General features: G+C 41.3%; 1 pseudogene; it reads right to left on the bottom strand.

Moving 5' to 3' along the window:
* Positions 1-848: 848 nt before the first annotated feature.
* LOC125467446 (neurofilament medium polypeptide-like) lies at positions 849-8,222 on the bottom strand (annotated as a pseudogene).
* Positions 8,223-9,139: the final 917 nt, after the last annotated feature.

Raw genomic sequence — 9,139 nt, 5'->3', positions numbered from 1 at the left:
GGTTTTCTTTTAACAGTGATTTTAATTGTGAACAAGAAATTGACCTTTAATAGATTATTGACTTTTCATCTGGAATACCGTTACTGAATGACCTGTTTCGTAATTTGATCACCATTTCCGTATTACTGTATATTTACATAGTTTAGAGTAGATTTTAACAGATTCTCTGACCAATGGAGTGGATTGGCCAACTGCAACTCGCTCTAGGGGCAGCCTTGGTTCATTTTGACGGCCTGAACTCAAGATACATAGGCAGCCCGCTACATCTTGTCACTTCAATATTTTTAAACATTCCCATTCAATAATCATTTTGTCATTGTCTTGTCCTTTGGTAATGGTCACTTTGTTTTGTTTTCTTTGTTTTTCACCATGCATGACCATTGTTTCTTGTTTTCTATTGTCATCATCATTACACCAGACTTTCAACTTCATTTGCCAGGAAGGCTGTTTGAATTTTCCTTCAGTTTCAACTTATTTCATTCAATTTTTCATCAAACCATTCATAATGACCTCAGAGTCTTTTTGGATAAATGGACTGGGTGAGTGGTTTCATTTTCTTCCTTCATTCACATAAGTTCTTTCATTGTCTTTCTCTTAAAGGATTTCACTAATTTTCCTTGCATTACTTTTCTTCATCTTTCTTACTTTTTTTTCTTTTGTCTTCAAGGTCTCAGTGCCCTTTGTCTGTTTCTGAAGTTCTGTTTCTTTTTTTTAATCAATAGTCTTCATGGTTTCTTCCTTCACAGTCTCTTCCTTTCTTTCACCAGTTTTTCCTTCCATTTCACCCGGTTTTGCCTCAGTACCTTGCTCCCTGATGCCCTCCTCTTTAGCTGTAGCAGCTGTTCCTTTCACAGCTTCTGCTTTTGCCTGAGCAGTCTCTTCTTCATTGCATTTTCTTTTGCCTCAACAACTTCCTCCTCTTCTTTCTTCATTTTAGCCTCACCATCCTCTTCTCCTTCTTTGGCCTCAGTGCCTTCGCCTTCCTCTTTGGCCTCAGAATCTCCTCTCTCATTGACATAAATGTCTTCTTCTCTTTCCTTTGATTTGCCGCCTCTTCCTTCCTTTTTGACCTCAGCATCTTTTTCCTCTTTGGCTTCAGTACCTTTTCCTCCATCTTTGGCCTCAGCACGTTCTTCTTCATCTTTGGCTTCAATACTTTTCTCTCCATCCTTTGCTTCAGTAGCTGATTTTTCTTCAAGTCCTTTTGATTCTTCTCCTGCCCTGTCTTTTGTATCACTCGTTGTGCCCACATCTATGTCTGGAGCTAACTCTTCTTCAATTTCTCCTGCCTCCTCTTCTGCCATTGATTTCTTTTCTTCAAATCCTTCATCGTAGGCTTGGCCAGGTTTCATTTTCACATAAGCATCTTTGACGTCTGCCAGGTCAATTTCCTTTGCTGTGTCACTTATAATCTCCTCTACAGTCTTGAACTCAGGACTGGCCTTTGTCTTAGTTGAGACTTGAAACAATTGTGTCATGTATTGGGGGTTCTTGTCTGTAGAGGATAAAAGACTGAGGTGATCAGTATCTGAACCAAATCTCAACTCCTCACCTTCCAAGAGTTTCCTTAACAGAGAAAAGAATGATTAGTCTCAACTGGAAACAGAGAACAATAGAAACTATAAAAGAAGCAATTTTTGCCTGTTATTTAATTCTAAAACCCTTAACTATTAAAAGCCAGGATAAATTTCTCAAAGAGACATTTCTTTAAAGTAGGATTAACAAAATTATTTCCAAATGAATTTCTAAAAACATTGCAAAGTAAATGATATAAATGTATTATGTTGGATACGTTTGAAATCACTGATAAAGGAAGACTCAATGGAATGAAATTGGTCTTCGCTAGGAGGACTAAATGGGCTTGTAGCAAATTGGAAACTAATTTTTTTCCTTCCGCTCAGGTGCACAGAACAAGAGTACAAAGCCTTCTAGAGACACTTCTCTAATCTCACTGTCACTCTTACGTTTCTTGAAACTAAAGTCCTGGTAATAATTTGGGAGAATGGTTGTGGTGCGTAACAGGCTGCTGATTCATTACCAGCCCAATTCACATTGCCACTGTTGATCAATTTCACCTTCACCAAATGTGACTGCACCTTTTGCAGCAATATTTTTTAAATGAGAGAATTTTCTTCCAATTGATCTAATATTTTCTCAATACCCATGTTACAATTTACTTTTTGTGTTAAAACCAATCTTTCATTACAATGATCTGATTATTGTCTTATTTTATGAGTGCATTATATTTTTCAGCATCTTTCTCATTGACTCCAATATTTCCTGAATGCATAAGTGGGATGTATTGATATTTCCTATGGCTTAAATGCACTGGAAGTAACTTTACTTGCTCCAGTCAGATATCTGTGCTATGTATTGATCCTTTGATTCAGAGGTCTAATCCAAGGTGTGGCTGTGTTCAACGCTGAGCAGAGATCATAATCAATGAAAAAGATACTATATTTCCTTTTAAGGTAACTGTTCATTTTCTTGCCTGTGCCTCCTTTACTGTTACTAAGACCTTAATCTGTTCCTTCATTGCATCAAGGCTGTTCTTCTCCAAAGTCTTACTCACTGGCTTGTTCGGCACCAACAATTCTAGATTCAGTTTGAAAGAAAGGAGACTGGGTCCAGGGCTAGTATTTCAAATAAAGGCAATTATGCAGAAACAGCTAGATGAAGCGAATTGGCATACCAGGCTAAGGGATAGATCAATGAAGATCAATGAACATGAGGGAATATTTCAAAATACTCAATAAGTATGTCTACTAGTGAAAGAAAAAGTCTAAAGGTAGGGCCAACTGTCTGTAATTAACTAAAGACATTAGTAGAAAGCTGTGAACTCAAGGAAACAGCATGTGACCACACAAAGGTGAATGCCGGGTCAAATGCTGATCAGAATTTAAAGAATAGCAGAGAATGGCTGAAAGTTTAATTAGGAGGAAGAGTTAGAATATTCAAGGAAGCTAGCTAGGAATGTAAAAAAAATGGACACAGTAAGTAAAATGAATGTTAGTCCGCCATAGAGTGAGAATGGAGAGTTGTCAGTGTATAATAAAGCAATTTCAGTTTCAAAGTAGCTGCCTAAAGATCTTTGGTGAATTTCTGCAGAGCATGTTGGATGCAATCTACATGATGCACTTCCAAAATTCGTTCAAGATCCTGAGATGCACCTTCCAAACTCATGACAATCTCCTTCTGGATAGACAAGGGAAGTATATATATGGCAACACCATGATCTCAAACTCCCCTCCAAGACACTCACCACTCTGACTTGGAACTATATCCATGTTTCCTTCAATGCCACTGGGTCAAAAGTTTGGAAGTGCCTCCCTAATGGCATTATGGGTCTACTTACAGCACATGGACTGCAGCGATTCAAGAAGGTAGTTCACTGCCAGTTTCTTAAGGTCAGCTAGGGGTGGGCCAACAAATGCTAGCCAGCCACAATACCTAAAGCCTATGAGTGAATTTAAAAAGGCAGACAAAATGAACAAATACTTTAGTCTTCACTATAGAAAATACAAAATCATTCCAGTAATAGCTTTAACTTTGTATATGGAAGGGAGAGAGGAACTTAGCATAACTATAGACATGAGAGAAGTTATGCTGAGCAACTGATGAAGCTGTGCACTGACAACTCTCTGGGTCCTAATGGATTACACCCTCGCCTCTAAAAAGAGGTTGCTCGTTAGGTAGTAGACAAGTTTGAGTTAATGTTATGAAATTCCCTTGATTCTGGAAAGGTTTCATTGGACAGGAAAGTAGGAAATCTAAATCCTCAATTCAAGAAAGGAGGCAGAAAACAGGAAACTACAGGCCAGTTAGCTTGATGTCAATTGAGGGGAGGGAGTTAGAATTGATCATAAAGAGATTAAAACAGTGCATTTAGAAAACTCAAGTTACTTGGGAAGAATCAGTATGCTTTCACCAAAGGGAAATCATATTTAACCAATCTGTTGGAGTTCTTTCAAGGAGTAACATGTGCTGTAGATTAAGGGAAGTTTAAAGATAAATGGATATCTAGGTGGCATTTGATAAGATGTCACATTTGATTAGATGTTAAAAAAGAAAGCTCCTTAGCATGGACAGAAGATTGGTTAGCTGCCAGAAAACAGCCAACATGCAGAAATAGATTTTTGTCTGGTTAGCAGGAGGTGACAAGTGAAGTCCCATGGGGGTCTGTACTAAAGCCCCAACTTTTTACCATTTACAGCAATGACTTAGAAAAGGGGAACCAAGGTGTGGCCATTAAATTTGCAAATGACACCAAGGTTTGTAAGGAATGTTATGAGGAAAACATAAGGAAGTCACAGATATAGATAGAGATAACAAGGCGAGAGCTGGATGAACGCAGCAGGCCAAGCAGCATCGGCGGAGCAGGAAGGCTGATGTTTCGGGCCTAGACCCTTCTTCAGAATCAGGGTCTAGGCCCAAACTGTCAGCCTTCCTGCTCCTCCAGGTCTGCTTGCCCTGCTGAGTTCATCCAGCTCTACACTTTGTTATCTCAGATTCTCCAGCATCTGCAATTCGTACTATCTCCAGAACACAGATATAGATAGGTTGAGTGAGTGTGTACCAGTCTGACAGATGGAGTGTGATGCATGGAAATGCGAAGTTATTCAATTTGGCAAAGAGAATAAAACTGCAGAGTATTACTTGAATGGAAAACTACTGTAAACTTCCAAAGTGAAAAAGGGATTTAGGTGCATTAGTCACAAAACATCAACTTGCAGGTACAACACGAAATCAAGAAGACTAATAGGATGCTATCTTTTATTATGAGAGGAATAGAACATAAAAGAAAAGATGTTTTGCTTTAGTTTCTGCAGGGTATTGGTGAGACCACATTTAGAATATTGGCTACAGGTTTGGTTCTCTTATCAAAGGAAAGATGTAATTATATTGACGGAAGTTTATTAGATTGATACCCGAAATGAATGGGTTTTCTTATGGGGAAAGATTGGCCAGGCTATACTGAAGTTTAGAAGGGAGAGGGAAATGCTCTTAAGTAATTGGGAATTATAAATCTACACCATCATTATTTGAAGTCTAATGCAGGATTAGCCCTCCTTAAACTTTCCTTTTGTCACCTTGTGATTTCTGTATGACCCACAGACACTGAAATCCCTTCTATATCATGGACAATTTTATTGCTGGTCATTTAGGATGCTCGATGGTAATTGCAGTGGAATCATGGGTAGGTCTCCGGTTATATTCATGTAATGTCGCAATATCATACAAGTCCTTTCCAGGAGAGAAATCCAACTGGAATACACCTCCCCACCACCCTCAACCAGAAATGGTTGGACCAATCATAGTGTCTGTATTGTCCAGACAACTGTTGTAGTCAGCTGTCTTTTCACTACGAGAGCCAATGCACGGCACGTTATTGGCTACTGCTAAAATGGTTAATGGAAAAGTAAATTCTCAGCTGTAAAAAGCAAAGTGCTACTGATATTGGTAAGCAGAAACTAGAATCAAAAATTACTCCTTCATAGCAGTATCTGTAAACAGAGCAAAAGATCAGCATCTCAGACCCTGAATATGTTAATCTAGAAATAACGAGGCTTCTTTTATCAACAAAATTAGGGTAGGTCCGTAGCTTTATTCGACAAAAAAAAGCTGTTGAGGCTTGGAAGTCAAATGAAAGTTTCAAAACTGAGATAAAGTGATTTGTATTAAGCAAGGTAATTAAGGAATTCCTGATTAAAGGAAGGTGTTTAGGATTAAGATAAAGAACAGACATGATCAAATTGACTGCTTCTGAATAATCTACTCCTGTTTCTACAAAATTAACCAAAAAGGAAGGAGTCATTGCTCATAGCAGCTGGTGTGTTGCTGCTTATTCCCACTCACTGCCATAATGACTGCAGTTGCACAGCACTGCACCAGGACAATTGCAAATAGACTTTTACCAGGAAGGCACATAAAATGTATGACCGCGATCTGGTTGCTTGCTTGTGACATATTGGAACCGTTCAAATAAAGTAAAGAGTACTTGCAGATGTTTTAGAAAGATTATGGCATTAACCATTTGCCAACCAGAGGTGCCCAATATCTATCCCTCAACCAACAGATGTTCTCATTCTTTGTATTATTGATATTAGTTGAATCTTGCTACGCACAGTTTAACTGCCTTTTTAAAAAATTGTCTATGGAATGTGGGAAGCACTGGCTGACCAGTATTTATTCCCATCCTCAGTTGTCCTCTGGAAAGTGCTGGTGAGCTGCCTTCTGAATCACTGTTGTCCATTTGGTGTAGGTAGGCCCACAATGCAAATAAGAAGGAATTCCAGGAAATTTGACACAGTGATATTGAAGGAACTTTGATACATTTCCAAATTGGGTTCGTGAGTGGCTCGGAGGGGAACTTGTAGGTGGTGGCATTCCCATATATCTGCTGCCCTCATCCTTCTAGGGGATAGTGGGCCTGGGTTTGGAAGGTGATCTATAAAGAACTTTTGGTGAATTTCTGCATTGCGCTTGTACAAGGGACACACTGTACTATTGAGCGTTAGTGGTGGAAGGAGTGTAAGTTTGTGGATGTGGTGTCAGTCAAGCAGGCTGCTTTGTCCTGGGATGTTGTCATGCTTCTTGAATGTTGTTCGACTTGCATTCATCCAGGCAAGCTCACAGCAGTGACAATGCATTTAAAAATATCTCTGGCCATGGAGATGCCCCAGTGATGTGAACAGTATTAAATAAACACAAGCTTCTTCTTTCTTTGGAAATTGACAAATAACTGGCTTTTGGAAGTAGATTAACCTCTTAAAACTCAGTCTGGGGAAGAACTGAAAGAAAATCAGTTAATCATGCAGTTAATCGACGTAATTCTGCTTAGCAACACCTAGCCATCTGACTCTATTGGTCAGAACCGCATTAAATCTTTCTTCAATTTCAAACACTTTTGCAATGTTTAATCAGCTCGATATCATTATGTGGCGTGTGTTTTGTGACAGCAACCGAATGTTTTAAAGTACCAGCTCCAACAGAAGGTTGGTGTACAGACGGTTGTGAGCTCACCTATATGAGGTGATCTCCACATCCAGGGCCAGTTTGACACTGAGCAAATCTTGATACTCCCTGAGTTGGACTGCCATTTCCTGTTTTGTGTTTCTCAGCTCGTTCTCTAATTGTTGGACGGTATCCTATAAAACAAACAAAACATACATACTTATTGAAAAAAATGGAGTGAGAGGGATAGAGACCATTAGTTTCCTTTGGCATTCTCACCTGGTATCGCATTAATTCGCCTCGGTGTGTGTTTCCAATCTCATCCAACTGTTTCTCCAAAGACTCTTTCCTTCCTCTGGCTGTCTCCAGCTGCAGGTTTTTGGACTGGAGTTGGCGATTATACTCACCTATTTCCTGTCGTGTCCTTTGCAGAGTCTCTCTGTTGCTCGCTGCTGCATCATTGAGTTTGGCCACTCTTGCTGTGAACCACTGCTCAGCATGCTGCAGGTTCACAGTGGCGTAGCCTTCCAGCTGCGCCCGGATCTCTCTCAGGGCTCCGGTCAGGTCTGGCTTCATGATGTCTTTCAATTCCACACCGACCTGGGAAGCTTGGATCTGAGAGAAGAGATCAGCCACCTCTTCCTCGTGATGGTTCTTCTTCAGGAAGTCGATCTCATCCACCAGCGCCTGAGCTTTCTTCTCCAGCTCCAGTTTGTTCATTTGCACACTTTCTGTGTCTTTCTTCAAAGCCTGGAGACTTGCTTCAACCTCTTGTCGGATCTGTCTCTCATCTTCATATTTCCTCTGCAATCGGCGGAGATCTTCCTCCAAGTGATCCCGATCCAACTGGATCCCCATCTTCTGCTTTTCGTTTTCTTGGATGAGGTTGCGGAGGGGACATTAGCGAGTTCAGGCTGGGAGCTTTGCCTTTCCCTTAACACGATGATTTCTGCTTCCAGAGCCTTGTTGTGTTGTTCCAGCTGGCAAACCTTGTCAATGAAGCTGGCGAAGCGGTCATTGAGCCCCTGCAGCAGCTCCTTCTCATTGGCACCCAGCACTCGGTCACATTCGAGGTGGATTCCAACAGTTCCCTACAGCCTGGACCCTCGGCTCGCCGCCAGACCGCTCTGCCTATGGGAAGCTCTGGACCAACCCTGGGAGCTGAATGTTGGGATCTGAGAGGCCAGATTCCAAGTCGAACTGCGAGCGGTGACTGAGTCTCCTCTCCTGAAGGAAGAATTACTAACAGATTGCAAGCTGGAAGTCATCTTTCAGCATAACAAAATGTGAGGCTGGATGAACGCAGCAGGCCCAGCAGCATCTCAGGAGCACAAAAGCTGACGTTTCGGACCTAGACCCTTCATCAGAAAGCTGGACAGCGCCAGAATGCTGATATAACAAGGTGTCGAGCTGGATGAACACAGCAGGCCAAGCAGCATCAGAGGAGCAGGAAAGCTGATGTTTTGGGCCTAGACCCTTCTTCTGAAGCGGGGGAAGACAAGGGGTTTCTGAAATCAATAGGAAGAGAGGCGGAGGTGGATAGAAGATGGATAGAGGAGAAGATAGGTGGAGAGGAGGCAGAGGGTCAAAGAGGCGGGGATGGAGCCAGTAAAGGTGAGTGCAGGTGGGGAGTTAAGGAGTGGGTAGGTCAGTCCAGGGAGGACGGGCAGGTCAAGGGAGCGGGATGAGATTAGCAGGCAGGAGATGGGGGCGGGGCGTGAGGTGGGAGGACGGGATAGGTGGGAGGAAGGACAGGTTAGGGAGGCGGGGACAAGCTGGGCTGGTTTTGGGATGCGGTGGGGGAGGGGAGATTTTGAAGCTACCTCCCTCAGCCTTATAAAGGGAGTGCTGCTGGTAACTTTGCAAAATCGATTTGGTGCTTACTGAATGTTAGTAAGTTAGTTAATGCTATGCTCCCATTCTGCTCTGCATTTCAAATGGTGAGGCTAACCCTGTCAATAATTTGTTTTTGCTTTGGGAAATGTGTGACTCAAATATGAGAAAACATCAATGTTTTGGTTTTTAATAAAAACACTTCTGCGGAAAATGTTTTCCATTGAATAAACGCTGAATATCGTCCCTTCCAGGATATTTATCCTGTTGTTCACAAAGGGTTGTAAGGATAAGCACAGAAATTATTGGCATAGTGAATTTCTAGAAGCAATAATTTGGAAAAAATTAATAA

This window comes from Stegostoma tigrinum, chromosome 37 (assembly GCF_030684315.1).
Source record: "Stegostoma tigrinum isolate sSteTig4 chromosome 37, sSteTig4.hap1, whole genome shotgun sequence".
In the NCBI taxonomy this organism is placed as follows: Eukaryota; Metazoa; Chordata; class Chondrichthyes; order Orectolobiformes; family Stegostomatidae; genus Stegostoma; species Stegostoma tigrinum.
Note: the sequence above shows the minus strand (reverse complement) of the source record. Positions and strands in the feature narration are given on the sequence as shown.